Source organism: Polypterus senegalus, chromosome 4 (genome assembly GCF_016835505.1).
Source record: "Polypterus senegalus isolate Bchr_013 chromosome 4, ASM1683550v1, whole genome shotgun sequence".
Taxonomy (NCBI): domain Eukaryota; kingdom Metazoa; phylum Chordata; class Cladistia; order Polypteriformes; family Polypteridae; genus Polypterus; species Polypterus senegalus.
Genome location: NC_053157.1, coordinates 106,062,864 through 106,086,530, shown reverse-complemented (window position 1 = coordinate 106,086,530; position 23,667 = coordinate 106,062,864).

Genomic DNA, 23,667 nt, shown 5'->3' with positions numbered 1-23,667 from the left:
TATATATGAAATCTCTGCTTAATTCAGTGTTGCAACAAAACACATAATTTGGCAGAAAATGTTGATAAAATATATGTTTACTTCAGATTATGGCATGCATTCTTACAGCATACTGTATATAAGATTTTTTTTTCTTGTAGGACGTTTCTGTTGGATAAATTGGATAATTAAATATCATGCTGCTATGGTAAAAGATCATTGTTCACCAGAACTTGCAATGTTTACTGTAAATGCAGACATTCGTTTACGAGATTTTAAAATGATTAAAATTGCCAAACAGTCTCCAACATGAACATTCTTTTTATCAGCAAGAACATCTATACTGCTGTAATATAGAAAACCCTTCAGTTAATGAAATAAAACAAAGAAGCAGAAGCATATTTAAGTGGTCTTCTACAATAAATAAGATTTTGCTTGTAGTGTATTTTTTAAATTAAATAAATATACACCACTATGAATCTTACATTTTAATTGTTTTGTTATCAATCAGATAATCTTCCATAACTAGTGACATGACAATGTCTCTTTACAAAGCAAATAAAAGTATAGTAGAGCAACATATATGAAAACTTACCAGCAAATTAAAAAAAAAAACATTAACACATGTAAGTTTAGTGGCAACATTTATTAGAATTGTTTTTTAATTTTATTATTAAAAAATATACTGTATACCTGATTTATAATAATAATAAAAAAAATAAGCTAAGCTAACAGTGTTATATTCTACCCAAATCTCATTTTATTTTCCAGTGGTTGCCAGGAACTCTGAAAACTTTAGTCACACTTACACCTCACAGGTTATTTAAAAATGTACCATAGAAATGACTGCACAAAGTGTAGGGTCTTCATTTCTGATGCTCCTTCTATGAGCAGATGGAACCTCATATTCTGAGATTTATATTGATATGGCTGATCACCTCATGACTCTCAGAAGTATTCACTTTCTTTAGATCACAGGAAGCATGGATACATGTAATTTTAGTTTACTGTTTTAAAATGGGGTAGTTAAGGTTTGTCACAATTGTAAAAAATGTAAACTGAAGTACTTTACGGCCAATTCACACAAATCCCATTAAAGATCTAATCCTCCAAATTAGCTTTTAGGCAGCCAGTTAATTTTCCAGGTTGACACAGTCACTGCCTGTCTGGTTGGTATCATTGTTGTCTCTCACCACTGTACAATAAAGTTTTCAGTAACATCGTATAAAGCTTGTATATCCTTACTGCTTCTTATAATACTGTAGTGCCAGGTTTAAAATCCAGGGCCATATGCTTAGTGTCCTGGTAGAATCTGTCAAGCTTCCTTTTTTCACAATTTTAAAAGTTGTTTTTTTTTCTTTCTTAATCTTATGATGTGTCTACTGATTAAACATGAGACAAGAAAACAAAAACATTCTGAATACTAACTTCTTTTTCTTTGTAATTTCTTTGTACAACTTAAATAGTAAATTCAGTAAGACTTAATGAATGTGTTGTGCATGTAATGTACATCTTTACTAAATTAGAAACAGGGAAACAACTTGCCCAATTTGTCTTATAACAGTCTAAGAACTGAGAAATCATTGTGAACAAAAAACATACAACTGGGTTCCCTAAGGGAGGAGGTTCGTGCTAAGTATTATATAACATGAAAAGAACAACACTGAATCGTAATTCATACTTTTATTAACCAGCCCCTCAGGAGAGGGATGCTTTGCTTCCTGTAAAAGCTTTTGAAATCCATTTCTTAATTTACACCAAAGTGAACCTAAGAATCCACAAATTGCTAACAGATGCATTTTTTATTTTGAGCTTTTACAGAAAATATTCATGCTAAGGGACATGTTCGCATATTGGTACAACACAGAAAATGAAAGACAAACGCGTAGAATAAAAAATTGTTCACCTTAATGAATTAATGCTTCTCTAACAAGGTTTTATAATAGTTACTGCTGAGAGCTTTTTGACCAAAATTTTTTAAGCTCTCTTACGTCATGTGATGATAGTTGGCCACAGATTCATAATTGGATTCAAGTCATGCATTTGAGTGGCCCACTCTCTAGTATGTGACTTTAAGCCAACCTATGTCTGATTTTGTGCTTCAGATCACTTCTCACCTCAAAGATAAATTTCTAACACAGTTTTAGTTCCAAAGGAGGATACTATCAGGTATTTGCCACTATAAATAAACACAACCATTTACCTATTTGTGAAATGAGCAGTACAGGCCTGGACCAGTTATGGTGATGCAATGCTTAGAACTTGTGTTTCACACCACCTTGAATTTAAATATCTGCCTAGCCAGTGTTGATGCACAATTTGTATATTTTACCCTTTAGATTTTTTTTAGAAGTGGCATACAGAGTGAGGTGGGATCTTGCCTTCTTCCCAGTGCTGCCAGAATAGCTATGCTAATTTCAACAATTAAATTCCATTACATGGGTGGATTCTAATCTTTGGCAGACTTTTAGCCTTACATTAAAAATTGCTTGGAATAAGATCTCAAAACGCTACCTAGGATACATATGTTCAACCTGGAATAGTTTGTAAACAGTCGTGTCAGTGTTTGCATTGTGATTTTTTTTAATATATTCATTAAAGTTTTTTTTTTTTTTACTTTTTTTGTTGTTTATGGGCTAGTCCTTATTTTTCTTTATTTTTAAATAAAATTTATGTATTTTATATTAATCAAGTCATTTTCTCAACCATTCATTTTTTTCATTCACTTGGTTCTCAAATGATAAATGTCACTGTTTGCTTTTTTCCGCATGGTTACTGCTAATTTTATTTCTGTAATTTGAAGCATTTAAAGCTCCCATTTATAGTTCCTTTTTGAATCTGGTCACCATGTACAGTATTGTATAAATATGTTGCTCTTTATGTTTCAATGAACGGTACAACATCATTAAATCATACAACACAGTAATACAAATCCCTTAAATATGAAATTATATTGAAATTAGTTAAATTTTATTTCTATTTATTTATTAATTATATCAACTTTAAATAAATAGCTCAGTAGTTCAATATTCCTTAGCATCAGATTCAATTGGCAGCTTATAATATTCTCTGGGGAGTTTATTCCATTTCATGGTGTATGTTGAATGTTTCCTTCTACACCCTAATAATGTGTTTGTTAAGTTAATCGCTGCCTAGAAATTGAATGAATGCTAGTGAATGCTTCATGATGGAGTTATATCCCATTCATAACTGCTTGCTGTGATCCTGAACTGAATTAAGCAATTTCAGAAAAATAATGAGTGGATCAGCATGAAAAAAAGAATAATACTAAAAGTACCATAATTTGAAATGACCACATATGATTTGCAGATATGATGGTTATTTTTTAATAAAGCTAGCTAAAAAATAACATTTGTGAGAATTTGGGTACTTTGAAAGTCTGTAATGAGGAAAATGCACCAAATTCAGTATATTAGGATCAGATGAGAAGCCTCTCTCTTAATTGATTTGTAGAATAGAGGACTTATAAATTTATAAGTGACTTCTGCTGCTTGACTCTTGTTAGATCACTGTTGCATACTTTTTCAAAGCTAGTAAAATGCTCTTTTGATTCTTTTTTTTGCATTGTCACTACTTTTGATTGATGACAAACATGTGCTGTATATAGGGGCAAAGGGCAAGATTAATACCCTATTTTGCTTTCCAGATTTTACTACATGGTTATTCATGCATAGGCAACCATAGTTGTTTTTTTCCAATTCAATTTTTATTCATCTCATAAAAATATTTAAAATCACCAAGAGTAAAAGGTAAAACCTTTTCAGTCTCTTTCTCCAACACCGCATGTTACATCCTGATCAACCACAAAGACCCACAGTTCCCAGAGCTGCTACCTCTGCCATTCTCCACAGCTCTGCAGGGCACCTTGCCCTTCGATAGGATGCTGCCACATTTTGATTCTCCCACCTTCTGCAAGCTCCTCTGGCCTCTCTCTATCATGTCTGTTCTGCTTCTCAGCAGACTCGATCATAGCCACAACATGAAACTCCAAACAGCTCTCAGTAATTAGTCAGTAAATAGTCAGCATAGCTGATGCTGTTCATGCCTTTCTCTTTCTTACTCTCTCTGATACCCCTCTTGCATGCAGTCACTTCCTATCCTTTTGTTTCTTTATAACTAAAAAAAATCTCCTGACAAAACTCTTTTTTTTTCACTAACCCACCCAATTTTTCTGTCCTTACTCCCAGCTGGTGCCCATTAACACATTGCCACTGATTAAACAGTAATTTTCAGTTTAAGTGAGCACATGCACTCACATATACATCTTGATTCTGCAAATTTTGTTATGTATTTATGTATTTTATCGATGTTTTTGTAGGTTATGAGTTATGTGTTTAATTTGTATATATTTTATGTTGTTTATATAGTAATTATGCCTGTCACTTTAAGTTTACATATGTTTCATGTTTTTTTTTTGTGGGTGGAGCCCAAAGAGGTGGGACTGCATAGACATCATCATCTCAGAGTCCTACTTCAGGCTATTTAGGTCAAAGCCAAAGGAGATCTCAGACATGAACTGTAAGGAATGTTTAACAACAGATTTGGTCGCACATGTTTCAGTGCAGTGTATACAAATATGAAACAGAGACAACCTAACTGAAAAGCAGTTAAGGGTTTGAAGTATCGAAGACCTAAATTTTCAAAATATGTTAGAAAGGTTGAATAAAAGAGAAGAGGTGTATGATAAAGTATTCAAATTTTTTAAATGATCAAGATTATATAATTAGATGTAATGAGTACTAACTTCTTCTGTACAGAAGATTGCAATAATGTTCCACAGAGTGTGAAAACTGCCAATAAAAATAGGAAGAAGAAGAAAGAGTTCAGAAATAGTGCATTAGAGCCTATTGGAATTATTGTGAGTACTTTGTTTCTTCTTGGATTTTCTGGGTTTTTGATTATTTATTGCTCTTTTAGTGGTGTATTACTTGTGTAGGTGGACTCTTCTTTTTTAACAAGCACTTTTTTTTTTTTATTTTGGACAGTTAAGTATATTTTTGAGGCTTAAATCCCTTATGGGCCTACAAGGCCTGAGGCAGGCCAGTGGAGTTGGGATTAACTTCATTGGGGTGAGGACTTTTCCAGGCAGACAAAGAAGGACAGGCCCGGTCAGTGAAGCCTTTTGGGGTCCTCAAACCACACTCTTTGTGGTTCTAATTCCAATTCATGACACAGTGCAAGTTAAACTGACAGTTTGTTGTAAAACTTGCTAAATGCAATAATAAATTAAACCATTAAAACATTCCCTGGACCTATCTCACCACAGGATTTTTGTTTGAAAATGTTGTTTGGTGTAAGCTAGCCTTGCTGACAGCATGCCTGTGCATGTACACTATTAATACAAACTCGGGTTCTACATTTTTGCTACATGCTTCTTTATCTATGCAGAACAAGAGTCAAGATCAACCGTTACTTCACACTAACTGTAGCCTAAAGCAGCAGTCAGTAGAATTAAGTATCACTTTCACCATACACTTCCTGTAATTTGTCTGCCAGTAAAGAAGAACTTTTAGCAAGTTTGCAAAAGATAACAGAAGATCCTGCTAACTCCTCTTCTTTACAACTAGAAAGTTAAAACATTTTACTGAGATTTCCTCCATCTTTTAAATCTGTTAGCTCGCTTACAATTATAAGACAGTTCTGTTTGATGGTTTCTGAGAGATCCTAGTTGGTTCTCTGCTCCTGTTCTTGTTGTGTTGTTTTATAATACAACACTAGTTGAGGAACTCTTCAGATATAGTGATTAGTGTTTTATTTTATACATTTTCATGCACACATTTCCAGTTGTTTTCATGCTTTATTGCTTGTATTATTTTATGTTTTAACTGATTTATATTTATGAGTATACACTGTGTTTTCAGCTGTAATTGGAAAGTTCAAGACACAGTATAAAAACATATTGTTTTTTTTCTTTCTTCCATTTCACTGTATGTCTTCGTTGTCCAGCTGTTATCCTCACTAATATAGTGCCTTGTGTGTTTTGATCAAGACTTCAGCAATAATGGATGTCTTTTGCTCCCCTACCCTCATGCAAAAGCCTGCTGAAGGGGACATAGGTTTATAACTTGAATATGCAAGAAAAGTAAATAGAAATTTGTGTTGTTTCCTGAACATTTCTTATGTTCGTTTCTCATTCCTACAATACTGCAGAATGTTCTGTCTATATTGTTGCAGATGTGGTATAGTAGATAAACTGCCTGTTTTGCTTTCCTGGAATATTAGATAGTATTTCTCTTTCTTTTCTTGCTCAAATGTTATAGTTCTTTAAGTTCAAGTTTACTGTAATGCATACATAGTACAATGAAATTCTTACATGCATGTCTCTCACATACTAATAACTGTAGTACAGAAGGAAAAAATGACAAAAAAGGCAATTATACAAATTTTGGAGCCGACTCTATATCTAGTGGTGTAAGTGCTAATGGTCTTGTAATGTTTTCTAGGAAGTAAGAGGGGAAAAGGCTATTATACAAAAGACTTTTTTAACTTTTCGTCTGTATTAAATGTTTATTATCTTGTTCAAGTTATCTCAAAATGATTTGCTTTTCATAAAAGAGGAAAACAGTCAAGCATCAAGAATGTTTTTCCAGTTTAGTTAAAACTTTCAGCTGTGCATTTTGTATCTATGTCAATTTATGTTGTTGATTTAATTAATTTTGAGCTATTTTTCATGTTGGTTCTGTTAATTCTGTTTATAATTGTTTCATTTTGTACTGTCCCTTTAAGTTTGCTTATCTTTCATGTTCTTTGTGGGTGGATCCCCAATAGGTGGGGTCACCCTGATGTCACCACTCCTGAACCCTTCCACTCGCTATTTAGCCCAGAGTAGAGGAAGCTCAGGCATTGTTTTCATTGAAGTCATATGGAGTTTGTTGTGTATTATTTCTTTGCTTTTGTGGATTTCTTAATATTTCTTAATAAGCTGTCTGTGGATTATTATTTTGATGTTTGTGAATTTGGACTTGTTTGCACTTGGATTGTATTTTAAGCAACTCCTTTTGCCTTTTGAGCATTCTATTGGTTATTTCTAGTTTCAATAAGAATTATCCTCCATTTGTAAAGGCTCTTTGTTACCTGTTTTGTCACAAGCTGAAGGTTTTGCTCAGCTTTTGCCTCTTGCAAGGTATTTTTGGACTTTAGGTGCCTTCTTTGAACTTTATTAACCAGTGTTCCTATTTTGGTAATTTTCCATTCTGTTGCCTACTGTAGTAGTTGGGAGTAAGCTGTTCTGAGTGATCCTCTTCTGGGCTGGCCTGTGAAAGTCTTGGCCTGCTGTTCTGGAGCTTTTCGGAGGCCTTTACTTGTATTTTCCATGCTTAAAAGTACAGTTCATGATACAGTGGCATAGCCATATATGTTACAGTGCAAGTGACCCATGCTGTTTATCTGAGGATGGTACTAGCTGCAGATCAAGACCAGAATACACAGTGTGGTACTAAGAGGAGTCAATTGTCAAGTAAGTGTTGTTGCAGTTAAGAGTAAAGCAGGATGAATACCAAGTTTAACTAATTTGCTGCGAACCTTATTCCTTTGTGTTTCTCCTTTGATTGCTAAACCCGACATCTGACTGCCTGTTGACAGCAATTAATGCATTGTTCTGTCTCAGTTACTTGCTTGCAGCTGCACATTCCTCTCAATTTAAAAGGATAGAGCACAGGGAAAAAGTACACCCTTGTGTAAGACTGATAAAAATAGTTGTAATCGTAAAGTTACGTTAGATAGAAATGAGTGTAGCTATTGTTATTATAAATGTTATTCATGTCAAGCATAAATAAAGGCCATGAAATCTATGGAAAGAACATAGAAAATAATGCCAATTAAAACTAAACTTTATTAGAATCATGTTAAGCATAATTGACGCTGTGCAAGTCATGGGTGGATGACCTGCCCTTTTGGAGAGGCTCTAATTCAGTTGTCTAGCCACTCCACATTGTCACATTGTAGCTCATGTTGAAGTCACTCAGATCCTTAAACTTTCCCATTTTCTTGCTTCCAACATATCACTTTCAAGAACTGACTGTTCCCTTACTGCCTAATCCCTTGACAGGTGCCACTGTAACGAGATTATCAGTGTTATTCACTTCATCTGTCAGTGCTTTTAATGATATAGCTGATCAATGTATATGAAACAATCACTAATTTATGAGTGCTAGAATGCAAAGGTCAAAAGGCATCTTGTTAATAAAATCATTTAAACTAAAGTAGTATGCAGTAGCTTTTATGAACTGGAGTACTCTATTTTCAAATTTTTGATGCATGTAATGTGATTAACTCTAAATCGCAACCCTATTAAAGATTTTTTTTTAAATGAGGGATCCATATTAAAGTCTTATGATTAAAAAGGCTTTGTGCTAAAGGATACTGACTTCATTTGCTTTGTTATTTAAATTTTGAAAAACTGTATAATTTATTTTCAATGATCAGAATTTTTTCATTACTACAGAGAACAATTTATTTGTCTTGGTTGGGGGATGATAATCTAAAAGCAAGTGAGATCTGTTACATTTACAGAACTGTGAGAGAAACAAATTCTAAATGCTTTATTTATTTATTTATTTCTTCCTTCCTTCTTCACACAACCTCTATGCAACTTCATTTTTCACTAAAACATAGACATTCCTTTGATATTGTGCATTTTACTATGCTTCACAAAAGCACTTAAATAAGTAAAAAAAATTGCGCACTCCCTTACTTTTTGTTTAGTGGTGGAGTTTATATGTTTACTATAAGCAAAAATGCAAAAACTGTATTCAGGTTTTACCTAACTAAATCGTTCAGCTTCATATGGACTTACCTAAAGTTTCTCTTTCTGAATTATGCTTCACCTTTCACACTAGAAACATCTGTAATGCAAAAATATAATCTGGTAATGTCTTCTGTTGTCTTTTTAAGCCAGTAGACATAAGGCCAGTACGTTTTTTAAACTTATAGATTGTGTTTTGTGGTTATACCACTGAAAAGTCTTTTAAATAAATTGATTTGCTTGGCTGCAGTCATTTATCTCCAAGGTTTGTCATAATTTGTGAATGTGTGAATTAACTACACATTAAACTTTTTTTCTGTGCTTTATTGCTTTTATGTTCTCTCAGAAAACTAATTTTTATTTACATTTATTTATTTCATGACAACTGAGAGAAAGCACAACAAGCAAACATTCTCTTCTACTAGTCCATCTTAATAAATAGATTAGCGTCTGTATGTTCGTCTGATTGCTATGTCTCTGTCATTTCAAAATATAGTGTATCAAAAACATTTTTAGTAATAAAATACATTGTATTTGTCATTCTAATAGATGCTACATCACAAATATTAATGCTGCTTTTATTAATCTCATACCAAATGCCATTAACAGAGACATAGGCATTGCATGGTGCACTACATACTTTAACACTGAGGTCTACCCCTCTTAGCTGGGTAGAACAGCTAGTTGCTTATTAAAGGGTAATTCCATGTCAAATTACACTTTTGGACCTCATCGTCACAGATTTTAACAAATCTTGGCATGCTGATTTGGTCACATGAGTAATCGAACTGAAGCTGCACGTGTCTTGGATCGATATTAAAGGAGATTTAAGTTAACAAAGTTTCAACTTATTGGGGGAGGGAGATTATGACTTTCATTTGCTATATCTCCCTAAATATAAGTTGGACAGAAATGGTTCCCATATTGTTTTAAAGCTCTTTACCAACTCTGTATTTCTATTAATACTATGATATCCCCAAAATGAAAATTTACCATCTTATGCATGATTATAATATTAAAAATTGAATAGTGAAAAAAAACTATTTTAAAATTGGTGTTTTTTTTTTTTTACTAAAGCTAGCTTATAATATCATAAACATCTTCAGAAAATTTGCTCTTTTTGTTTTGGAGTTATTGAGCTATCTTTACTTGTATTTGCGTCACATGGTTTTCATATCACAAATTGGTCATGTTGGCATGAAATAGTATTGGAAGTACAGGTGTAAGTAATGACATTAAGGTTCCAATTATGCTTCACTGAAATTGAACAAAAGCTTCATTAATGTCATTAATGACACCTGTGCATGACATACTTTTTCATGTCAAAATGGCTGCTGTGAAAAAGCCCATTCCAGTGTGGCTAATAAATGCCAATGCTCAGCCCTGCATTAGAGGGGAGTGAGGTGTACAAATTGGTCAGGTGTAATCAATCAATAGCAGATGCTGTCAAATACCTGGTAGAGATAAAAGCATCGTCTTTGGTGCAGCAGCATACATTTCCACAATGTCTTCAGTAGAGAAGTTTTTTAGACTTAATCAGAAATTTTGTTATGACTCTTTCAAGTGCTATCTCAAGAAGATAAGCAATACTTTAAGAGATGTGCCTTAGGTAGCAATATAGGATCACCCAAGTCTTAATTTAAGGTCAGGTCAGTGCATCTGCAGAAATTGCTTTGTAAGACTATCAAAACTAACACCTGAGAACAAACAGATCTGTCAGTCTGACTCTTCCAGTAGTGACTTAAAAGTCCCTCCAAATCCTGAGCCTACTGCTGATCCCCCAACATCTGGACAAAAAGGTACATGGCTAGGATGTGTTGAAGAAACTGTGCCCAGCACTGGAGAGTTGAGACTGAACTTTTTACATCCTCCTGGACCATCTCCATGCTACTCATTCCCATACCATCTTGATACAGAACAGGACAGACATACTCAATTTCAAGCAAAGACACAATTGCTGCATTGAAGGTGCTGATGGAATATAAATTGAAAATATTTATGTTTTTACATTCCCACCTTACCATTCAAACAGTACAGCTTATGCATAACCTGCTTATGATTTCAGCAAAGTTGAATTTCTTTCCTCACTCTAGTAGTCTAAGAGCCCATGTAGTTTCAGTTTAGTTTTTATGTTAGTTTTTCAGGTTGAGGAAAGGCTTGATCTATGGTATATTTTCTGAAAACATACAATGAAAGAGCGCTTGATCTCAAATATGATTTACTTAATTCAGGAGCCTTTTTACTAGGCCAGTGTCTCTCAAGAAGTCAAAAGTGTGAACTGAAAAGAAAAACTAAAACAATTCTGATTTTACCATTAATTCGATTATTTTTCAGGAACTTTGGCATTGTTGTCTTTGTATTCATTTTAACTGTAATTTTAATTTTTATTTCAATTAAAATTATATTTTCACTGCTAGTTCTGGCTTTAGTGTTAGTTTTCATGAACCCTAATAACCATGTACCATTCACTGATCACTAACTACTATTTAACAGCATTGTAAGGAATTGGGGTTGGTGCACACTTCAGATGAGTAATGATATCTCAGCAAGGATTCAAAAACCAAATGCCAAATTTTCTGGGGATGTTCTTTACATTATACGCTAGCTTAGTTTTTTTTTTTTTTTTGCTTATCAATGTTTAATATCACTCATAACCTGGTCTCTCTCTAGTCAGCTCGTGGTCCCACTTTTCTCTTAGTGTCCCTGTTCCATTAGTCTGCACACATAAATCAAAATCCTGTCTCTCAACCCCCAGGTCTGAAACTGTTTCCCCTTTCTGAGGCTCAAATCTGTCTGTTCTTTCCTCCAGGCTTTCTTTCTAAGAGAAGAACTCATAAGATCTAAAGTACTCTTGTCTCTGAAATTTGGAGCTCATACAAATTAAAAATCCACTATTGTAAATTCAAAGATAAAAGTATTAAAAGTTGTTCCAAACTCAAAATCAGTGTTTCTAAACCACATTAGAAGTGGCATGTTCACATTTAGCAGCGTCACTTGTAAACTATGACAGAAACAGCAGCTTTACATTGAACAGGAGCTGGATTCAAAGCTAAACACTCCTGTTTAACCAGTTACAAGCAGATCCAAGCCATCCCTTCCACACATGGTACACCCTGGAGGTGCATTTACCAGAAGTTCTTATTAATGATAACATTCCTAAACACTCTGGTCTTTTTACATTTTTATATGCTTACTGTTAGAAGGCTACTTCCTTCTTTTGAGCATCCAGTTCAAATTAATCCATTAAAAGCAATTATCAAAAAATGTGCAAAATAGCAAATACACCACAGCATAGAGAAACAATAACAAAAGACAGAGCAATGTTTTGGAAAACAAATGTATTTTTTGAAGTCCTTAATAAGTTAATATTATTTCTGAGCATCTTTTGTCTCTAATACAGCTGTTAAAAACTGCAATGCCAGCATATGGTAGGTAGCTTCCAAGAAAATCAAATTCATCAATATATCAAAATGATCATTATTATTTTGAAGAAAAATAAAATTATTATTAGAATTATTATGGGAAGGCTCTTGGTACCTCTAACAAAAAGCTTTTCAACATGATTTTTCATCCTGTAGTTCTCTTTTTGAAACCATCACCTGCTGTGAAGCCCAATCATTTGCCACTCATCATAAAATATCTGCACCTCGACAGTGTTCCAGAATCATGAAGCTTCTTTTTTGAAACAAGACTGTAATTCTTTAACGTACAGAGATGTGTAAAGGCAAAGTGCATTGCAGAATCTGACAACTGAATGAAAAAGAAAAAAAGAAATCAGCACATCTCTGCAGGTTGCACTACCTCTTTCACCCTTGGTTGCCATTAGAACAGAGCTTTTTTATTTGAATTGTCTTGCTTTCAGAATACCCAATGACTGCAAGATCATGAATGTCAATATCTGTGACTTTATTTACAAAGTATTTATTTTTCTTTTAAATTTAGCTTTCCTGTCTCTAGTTGGATTTTACTAAAGAAGATACAATTGATCACAAAAAATTGTCAATAATTATTTCCTTAAACCCACACTTTTATATATTATTATTTTATTTATCATGATGTGCCTAATTTTCAAACCAATGCCTCATCATTAATATATAATGAAAGAAAGATTTTTTTAAATCTTTATCTGTTTATGGCTAGCTATAACTGTAATGGCTATATCATATAGAAAAGTGGTTGTGTATAAGTCAAGCTGGCATATGATACCTAGTGTAAACAATTTGTTTTTAAAGTATCATTTTAATTGTGGGTAATTAGCCTTAAGGATGAAAAATATATTTAGTGACTATAAAACACTAGGAAAATAAAGTTAAGAATGTAGTACATTCTATAACAGAATTATTTTTCTCCATGCAGAAATAAAATAATAGGAATTATCTTTAAAGATAATTTTTATCTTCTTGAAATGAATAAAGAATAAATGAGCACACAAAAACAAAATGACTTTTTTTTACCAGTAATTACTTAAATGAAGTGGCTTACCTAAGTAATATAAACAGGGGAGTATGGTCAAATTGCAGTTTACCAGTGAATATTTATCCCACCTATTAAATCTAAAGTATTTCTTCTCTCAGGAGTGGCTTGTTTTTCTCAGTTTGAAATAAAGTTTTAGGGCAACCATACTGACGCTTCTGGGATTATGATGTACCTTACCTTCTACATTCTTAGAGTCAGCTAGCTAGAATCCTGAACACTGGTCAGTGTTTAAGTGACAGAAGATTAGGTTTACACATCACCTCTGAATAGCCTTTACTTCATGCCAGTCCATTTTGGTAACATTCTGCCAACCAGGCCACCTAATGTATCATGCATATCGGTGATTACTAAATGTGTCAGTCAATATAGTAATATCTCAATATAGGCAGAGGTCAAATATACAGTACAGCAATACAATAAAATCTCTCATATTTAAGTAAACCTTTTTGTTTTGGAAATTGTCATTATTGTAAAGTGGGACTAGCCAAAGTCACTTGTGATAACATTCACAGCTTTGTCATTTTCATATTTTTTTTTACTTTTTGTAGCAGCTCATAGCAAATCAACCTGTGACAGGTAAGTCTCTGCAGGGGAGAGCCATGCAGTGTGAAAACTCAACAGGACCTTTGAAGATGAAGAGGATGAGTGGAGGACTGAGCTGCTGTTTAATGGTCTCTGAAAAGACAGTTTATTGTCTTATTAAGAAAGGACCCTGATCAAGTTTAAGAAACGCCATTCATCAGCTTCATCTTCAAGGGGGATTGGTGTCCTTCAGAATCTTCACACTGCCATCTTCCTTTGCTCAACAGCATCTCTTTTTAATCTTGAGCATTTTAAAGGCAATGTAGCATTTTCTTTTACAAAAATGCAGGAGTAGTGAAATTTGAAACGGACACAAGTGAACAAGATTGGACACAAGGTGCTGGTAACTAATACTCAAACAGAATGGTAGCAAACATACAGTAGTGTTTTTTTTTTTTTCCTTTTCTTAGTAAAGATCGAAAGTACTCATTAACATATAATAAAGAGTACATACATACAGTATATATGCAACCTGTCTTTTTATCAAAGCTGTTTATATATACAGTACAGTGATCCCTCGCTATATCGTGCTTCGACTTTCGCGGCTTCACTCCATCGTGGAATTTAAATTTAAGCATATCTAAATATTTATCACGGATTTTTCGCTGGTTCGCGGATTTCTGCGGACAATGGGTCTTTTAATTTAAAGTACATGCTTCCTCAGTTTGTTTGTCCAGTTGATTTTATACAAGGGACGCTATTGGCGGATGGCTTAGAAGCTACCCAATCAGAGCACGTATTACGTATTAAATAAAACTCCTCAATGATATACGATGTGCTTCCTGAGCGGTGCTTGATTGTTTGCTTTTCTCGTTCTCTCTCACTCTCTCTGACTTTCTCTGCGCCTGACGGAGGGGGTGTGAGCAGAGGGGCTGTTTGCCTAGAAGATACGGACGCTACTCTAAAAAATGCTGAAAGACTACCTTCACATTGCTCCCTTCTTTGCAGCTGCTTTATCGCGGTGCGCATACTTAAAAGCTCAACAGCACGTATTGATTTTTTGATTGTTTGCTTTTCTGTCACGCTCTCTCTCTCTCTCTCTCTCACTGACATTCTCTGCTCCTGATGGCGCTCGCTTGAAGAGAAGATATGTTTGCATTCTTTTAATTGTGAGAAAGAAATGTCATCTCTGTCTTGTTATGGAGCACAGTTTAAACTTTTGACTAAAGGGTGTTATTTCATGTCTAGAGGGCTCTAATAATGTTAACAGTGTGGGAGAGTTTATAAGGGCTTAAAATATATAAAAATAACCATACAAACATATGGTTTCTACTTCACGGATTTTCACCTATCGCAGGGGGTTCTGGAACGCAACCCCCGCGATCGAGGAGGGATTACTGTATATATATCTATATCTATCTATATATATATATTTATATATATATATATATATATTTATATTTATATATTTATTTATTTATTTGTTGTGGTAGCCGGCCTGGACACAGACATGCGGACATGTTCAAGTCACCCAACACACGTTTATTTTCTGACTCCATATTTACAAAAGTGCCACACAACCCCAAAGTCGAGGCCACCAAACAAATGCCTCACTTCTCTTCAGGCCGCCTCCACTCCTCTCCTCCAATACCTCCAAGTCATCATATGTAGGGAGGCAGCCCCTTTTATAATCACCCGGATGTGCTCCATGTGCATTCTGACAATCTTCTGCCGGCACTCCTCAGTGTGGCGGAAGTGCCAGCTGCGGACCCGGAAGCACTCCAGGTGTCTCCAATCCTCTTCCTCCTTGCACTTCCGGGTGTGGCAGAAGTGCTGAGGTCCAGGGCTCCCAAGGCATTGGGGCGCCCCTTGGCGGTGACTACGGGACCCTACAGGGTTGAGCTTCAAAGCTCTATACCCGTGGTCCCCATATCCACCAGGGCAGCCACCCCCACTTGATCTGGGGGAGGTGTAAGCCCTCTTCCGGGGCGTCCCAGCCAGGTCACCCCCCCGCCCTGACAATATATAATATATACATACAAACCCATATACATACACATACTAATAAAAGGCAAAGCCCTCACTTACTGGCTGACTCACTCACTCATCACTAATTCTCCAACTTCCCGTGTAGGTAGATGGCTGAAATTTGGCAGACTCATTCCTTAAAGCTTACTTACAAAAGTTAAGCAGGTTTCATTTCGAAATTCTACGTGTAACGATCATAACTGAATCCTACTTACGTACATATATATAGACATAAACTTCAGTTTGGTCGCCGTGTGAGGCAGAGCTGCGTCCCTATCACCACACCTACCACGTAGTTGGCTGCCTGCCTATATTGCGTCCCCCATACCCACGCCTCCCACGTAATTGAGTGCCTGCCCATATAAGGCCATCCATCAGCAGCAATCCAATAGACACGCTGCCGCTAAATATTCGCAGGCAAATCAAAAAGTTAATACCGGGAATGCCTGTTAAACATCTTAGATTCACGAGTAGCAATTTGAGTGGTGAGATGTCTATCAAGGTGATCACTGTAATATTTATATGTCATTGAAATGTATTATTATCAGGCATGGTTTAGGCACCTATGTCATCAGGAAGGCACCAGAAAAAGGGACCTCAAGGTTACTATTATGGAAGTTAATTTAGAGCACAGATGCTGTGAATGTAAGAGCTGTAATAAATAAAGTTCCCCTGCATACTTTAAAAGAGTCTCGCCATCATTTCATTTTTCACAATTTGTGAAAACAAGACATGGTGTCAGAATAGAGGACAGTCATGGATTTTGATGCAGTTCCCTCACCACAAATTGACTGGGATTCTCTTAACCTGCCAGGAGAATGGAAAAAGTTCCAACAGCACGTGGAGCTGATGTTTTCTGGCCCACTAAAAGGCAAAGACGAGAGTGAGAAATGCAGCTATCTGCTCCTGTGGACTGGGTATAAAGGAAGAGACATTTTTATCACATGGACTCTCACCCAGGAGGAAGCCAAGGTACTGAAAACTTATTATGACCGTTTTGAGGCGTTTGTCATGCCTAAGACGAATACGATATTCGCGAGATACAAGTTTAATGAGAAGACTCAGGGTATAAACGAGACTTTTGATCACTTTGTAACGGAGTTAAAATTGCTGGTGAAGGACTGTGCTTATGCAAACGAAGATGAGATGGTCAGGGATAGACTAGTGTTTGGCACAAACTCAGCGAAAGTGCGAGAGAAACATTTAAGTGCCGGGTCTTAGCTAACATTAAATAAAGCCGTGGACATCGCAAGATCGCACAAGATAGCACAAGCACAGCTGAGAACCTTCGATGCATGTACTCCGAGCAGCTCACGTGAACTGACTGTGAACGCAGTACGCAGACAACAAGCAAGAGCTCCAAAGAGCGCTGAACAAAAAACGCATTACACAATTGAGAAGGCAGCAAAAGAATGTGAAGCGAGTGACGCATACAAGCATATTCATAAGTGCAGCTACTGCTGAAATAAAGCACACGGTGGAAAAAGTCAATGTCCAGCTAAAGAAAGACAGTGTAAAAAATGTGGTAAATTGAACCACTTCGCTAAAGTTTGCAGGAGGTAAACCCTTGCTTGCAGTGTGTGATGTCTCAGATAAAGAGGAAGACGAGCTGTTTATTGATGCAGTAAGAAAGGAACAACCCTCTGAAGATGAACAAGCCTTTGTAGACATATCCATAGGAAAGCAAGGTGTAAAGCTTAAGTTTAAATTAAATTCATAGACACGCTGCTGCTAAGTATTCGCAGAGAAATCCATAACTTAATACCGGGAATGCCTGTTAAACATTTTAGATTCGCAAGTGCCGATTTGGGTAGTGAACACTTCGATGAATGAAACCTGTTATCTTATCTTATCTAACACGGAATGTAACTTGAACACAACACATCCTCCAAATATGAACCTAATTGAAAGAAATAATGATAATCAAATCCTTGATGACAGCAACACTCATAACAGTCACAAAACAATTACATTGACAATCATGTTACGTTATTTTTAAAATGTTTCCTTTTCTTTTTCTTTTCTTTTTTAATTCCTGAGCTTTCAACCCCTGCCAGGGGTCTTCATCAGAGGATAATGATTAGATTTACAAGAATCAAAGGCAATATATAGCAAAAAATTATGTGGAGGTGGGGAGGTTGCTAAGTCAAATGGGGATGTACAACACTTTACACCCATCTCCACCAAAGCCGTAATTTTTTTGCTATATATTGCCTTTGGTTCTTGTAAGTCTAAGCATTATCCTCTGATGAAGACCCCTGTCAGGGGTTGAAAGCTCAGGAAAAAACAACTTTTGATACGTGATTCATTTTCTCCCTTTGTTGATCTCAAACTGCATATATATACTGTATATATATATATATATATATATATATATATATATATATATATATATATATATATATATATATATATATATATATATATATATATATCACAAACATTCCATGATTTTGCCGAATTCCTGGTGAAGCAAACATCACAAAGTTCCCTTATCATTACTAAGTGATTAAAAATGTTTCCTTACAGAGCAGGGCTTAAACTGTTGTGTGGGTTAACAGAGAAACTAATAGTAAGAATGCCTCAATTAAATTCAGTGAATGACAGAAGATATAAATTTCCTTTAGAGAAAAAGCTATTTTCTGTTGTTTTCACTCTTATTGAAATTACCACAATATTATGAGATACAGTATTGCCTACTTTGAATCCAACAATCATGATGGATATCTAACACTGCATATTTGTTTGTTTCATTTACAGTATCTCATACATTTTACTCTGTATGAAGTTGACATTTTAATAAGAGAAAAATCAATTTGCTACCAACATGGCAAAATAAAAAGCCAGCTTGAATGTGTAAACCTTACAGTATTTTAGACAGCTGTTGAGTCAGCACATGTTAAGTTCCACCAAAATTTTAATAATGATGTTACATTTTCTGTTTGATATTGTTTGAAAGGAACAAACTTTAATGCCCTGTAGAGTAGCTAGTGCGTTTCTTATTGAACTAGTGTTTACAAACTTTTTAAATGCATGAGTGTTTTACATGTGCTGTATTGTCTTTTAAGTATTGCAACAAGGGATCATATTTTTTCCTTACAAGTTGAAGTGTTAATTGCATTTTATGTGTATTGTTTTTGAACAGCTAATCAATAATACTATGTAACATTGCACATCCAGCTGGAGAGGAGCATCTTGTGAAGTTGTTATTTACGAATTTCAGCCATATCTAAATCAACAAATTCTTTCTAGTGCTAATAGGAAATAATTCAGATAAAGTATGTCAAACACAATACAAAGAAACCCAGAAACAAACAGCGCATTTAGCACTCTTTTACTGCAGTTCAAACATCTATTTAGAAACAAGACATAGAACATTATTGTTTTAATGGTTTCTCCAAAGACTCTCAAGGAAGCAGATAGATGTGGACTGACTGACTGACTGACTAGGAAAGATTGTTATATACCTGTACATGCATGTCTCCCACAGATTAGGGCCAGTGCTAGGGCTTTTACAGTATTCCAACCAACTTCTTAATCACTGCATCACTCTGTTAAATTTATCACATTATTTAGAAAGCTGCCTTTATTATTCTCTTATTCTTAGAAATTATCAAATATTTCTGTTTTTGTCATAATGTTAAATGCCTAATTTTCCTTGAACATTTTCTTTCACCATTTTCTAAATGTTTTCTATATTAATAGTATCCAAATACTGACAACACAATACCAAAGGGGAGAAACGAGTTCAGTGCCATATTCACTTGTCTGCTTATCCTTATCAGTAGAATACCTGAAGCCTACAAAAAACTTGTAATCCCCGGCCAAGTTAAATTCCTTCACACCTCTTCTCATTAGCATCTTTTGTTTTGCAAATGTGTCGATCAGAACAAGCAGCCTGCTATCCTATCCCCCAATCCAACTCCCACTGACATTGCTCAGCTCTTCTAGCTCAAGGCTCTTTATCTGTGTGTGAGGTGCCTGGACTTGTATATGGTAAAAAATATATTGTTATTTGGAACACATGCATTTCATGTGTATTCCATGTCTGAAGTGATCTGTGTAAATGTAGGATGAAAGGAAATGCGAGAAGTGCAAGAAATGCTGAACACATACCTAAAGCAGAAACTTTTCCATGTTATACTAATAATGACGTGAAGTGTTTAATGTGTGAAGACTTTAGTCCAAATATCAAATAAACATGTGTGCTTTTATTCATGAATATAACACATTGAGATTATATAACATTACTTCTATTTATTATTTATTTTATTTATGTTCATATATTTTATTTCTATTTATGTTATTTGTTTGTTTTCTTTTATTCTATTATTGTAAAGCACTTTGGCCACAGCATTCCTATGTTGTTTTAAATGTGCTATATAAATAAATTGACATTGAAAAAAGTTTAATAAAATGATACCATTTACATGTTGCTGTCAATGAGTTAAAAACCCAAGCTCAAATGTCAGCTGACAGAAAGTTGCTTTGTATTCTTGGATGGTGTAGAGGTAAGAATTGCTGCCTTATAACATAAAGGTTCCAGATTTAAGTCTAGGCACTCTGTGTTTTGAGTAGTGAGCTGCTATTATTATTACTATAATATAATAAAAACATACATTTGATTTGAGTGTGTAACACCCAGTGTCAATTTTGGCTAATTGTAAAAGTTCGTGCTTTTTTTGATTATTCAGATTTATTCTGTCAGTGATGTTCACATGGTACAATGAACTTGCCTCTCCCTCTCTGAGTTGATGACGTTATCTCCATTCTTTTCACAAGAACAGTGATGACCACAGTTGGTACTGTGGTTGCTGCCTGCTCAGAACTATTTTGTTGTACTGGCAATCAAAGATGTGATGTCCCATCACCGCTATCAGACTGGACAAAGACAGAACCGTAACAACAGATAGCTTCTTTTGCTGGCTAATAGACTGCTGTACTGCAACACAACTCTGCATGGCACTATAAAGTGAGATGGGAACTTTCACCTGCAGCTAAAGTCACTTCAGTATGCAAGCAATTCTCCATGCTAGTGTTTAAGATCTGGCAGCGCTTATGCGTCCAAAAAGAAGAAGTCTGTCTGCATTTTCAGTACCATGCACCATTTCTTAATGAGCAGACAGATTATAATGGCAGTAAAGTAGTTGTTCCTCTTTAGCAATCAATTCTGTTTGTGAGTGTGTCTGCACAGCTCCTTGATAATCATCATCATTTGGATACAATGGTGCATACTCTGCAAAAGCCAAATCAAAACAAAATGGCTGAAGAAATGTAAGCATTGTAATGTATTGCAAAGAATAAAAGTATTTATGAATTTCTTAGAACTATTTGTAGGCCAGAAAGATAAACAATAAGATTAGTTAAAAGTAAGGTAGACACACTATGAAATTGGTTAATTTACAACCTTCAGTTATGGGGTTCCCTGAGGACTGAACTTGAAAACAACTTAGGTAAATAGTTTACACACAAAGGAGGATGTACTCTACCTAGTATGGCAATACTTAATACAGTTTTTACATTAGCATTTTTGCAGAACTCTGTGTAAAATACTTATTTCACTTAGAACATTATGTTTATCAGGTGAGATGTCTCATTTGCAGACACTGGGATGTATTGCATAGTAGTTGCCTGCATTGTATTGTCTTTTCCTTCACAATCAAAAGTTACATCAGTTCTCATACTCTTCTTTGCGTTTATCCTGAACAGGAAGGAAAAACGTCTGCTGTAGGATATCCACATTATACAGTATTACCATTCAATGCTGGTTGGCTATCTGCCAACTACTGTTCCTATTATCATTCCTTAAGATGTTGTTTTCCATAATGCTATGTAAGTGGTATTGATAACCAAGTGTTTTCTCTTTTGTTGCTTTCTCTGTATCCTTCTATCTATCACCAAGTATCTGATGATCCCTAATTGTAGATTATAGTTTATCCTATGCACACTTCTGTCTTAGCAGTGATTATTGTGGTTAGCCAAGGTGTTGTGATGGTCTTATAGGCCAACTTAATGGTGTTTAGTCCGATTTTTATCTTTCCATCCATGACTGTAAAGTGTTAAGTAAGACTATTTAATTAACATGGATAACTTCCTATACAGTGGCAAAAATTCTATACCTGTGCAAATACTGTGCAAAAATAATGGGCCACTGAAGAAAATTACTGTTAGAGCTAGCTTATTTAGGAGTAGTGTTTGTGGTATGTGAAAATACTGTGAATAAAATTAGAACAGACACAAACATTGCTGTAATTCCAATACATTGTCAAAATAATACATCCTTTTCAATATGCACTACAGTGCAAAAGTGTTGACCACCCAGGAAAATCATTTTTAAAGCTATACATTTAAGATATTATTTTTATTTGCTTGTGAAAACACTAAAGAATATCAGGATAATCTCAAATAACCATTGATGCAGTAAAGAAAAAGAAAAAAAACTGGAATGCCTTGTTTTTTATTTAAACAAGTGGTCTCCTATAGAATGAATAACTGAAGAAACTCTATAATTTGGTAATTTTTTGTTTAATTTTTAAGTACCATTGTAAATTCTTCAAGGCTTGCTACAGGATTTGCCATAAGACTTCTTTAAACTTTGGATGTTTTGTTGTTCTTTGGTGCTGTCCATGTGATTCCATAAATCTTCAGTTATGTTATGGTCATTGCTGTAGGGTAACCAATATAACACTGTTAAAATTTCATCTGAATAGTTCTCATCCTAGTAGGTCTTAACTGTGTTTGAACTGTGTTATTTTTCTGTTCAAAGATTAGGTTTTTGGCAAAAATAAAATTCCAAAAGTACAGCACGATGGATAAAAATGTTTGCTTCTCAGCAGTCATTATTATATAAATTTTGAGCAGATCTGTTAATCTACTGACTAATGTATGGTATTCAAACACACACAATATTTAAGTACATACATACAAATTTTCTATTTTCTGATTTGACTTTGTATATTGAATAATGTCATCAATTTACTGTTACACCATTAAAAAAGGTCAAGCCAAAAAAACCCAAACATTTCTAAAAGTTGTTTTTGTCCCATTGAGTTTGATTTACTTTGTCAGTAATTCTGAGTAGGTAATACCTCAGATTAAGGGTCTAGGTGTGAGGTACAATTGCAAGTCAATGTGATATGTGTATTTCATAGTATAATAGTGCCATCTGAAATGTTTAAAAATTGTGATTGCAGTGTATTGTTTGTTTAGTTGGCATGATCCATCATTTACCTCAGGGCTGATTTAATCAGAGAGATTATTTAGGCAAATTAATCAACATGTTTCATATATTAGGTGTTTAAACATTCGCCTTGTTGCTCATGGGGTTTCAAAACATTGGATTCTGAAAATATGGATTTTGTAATAGCTTTCTTTCATTTCTAGCTAATTGAGAATTCCTTGAGATGAATGAGTGAAGAAACTTGAAACGATACAGTTTGAGTTTTGATTGATAATTCAATTTGACCTGAGCCAAATGTTCAATCAGTAGACCATTTTTCTTCCTAATTTAAAAAATATACCAAATAGAATATTTCAAGAACAGTACTTGCTTTAGAATTCATACATTTCTGTTTATTATCTGGTTTGAAGTATACCAAAATATGCACTCTGATGTGTGCATGTTTTTTTTTTTTTTTTAAAACAATTCGTATGCATGCAAGACATTTTTTGTTAATGATACTGTCACTGGGATCATTAGAGCTCTAGTGTTGCACTATTATCAGTTACAGTATGTTAAAGGTGTACTCCATCCAAAATGGGGCCAGGTAACCTACTTCGTTCATTTAGTCTGTGCACTTCTGCAGCTGATGCATAGTTTTTGAGGTAAAATTAAACTGGAAATAATTGTAATAAAATAATCCCTTAAATAATTTAAGTAGACTAGATATAGGTTTTGT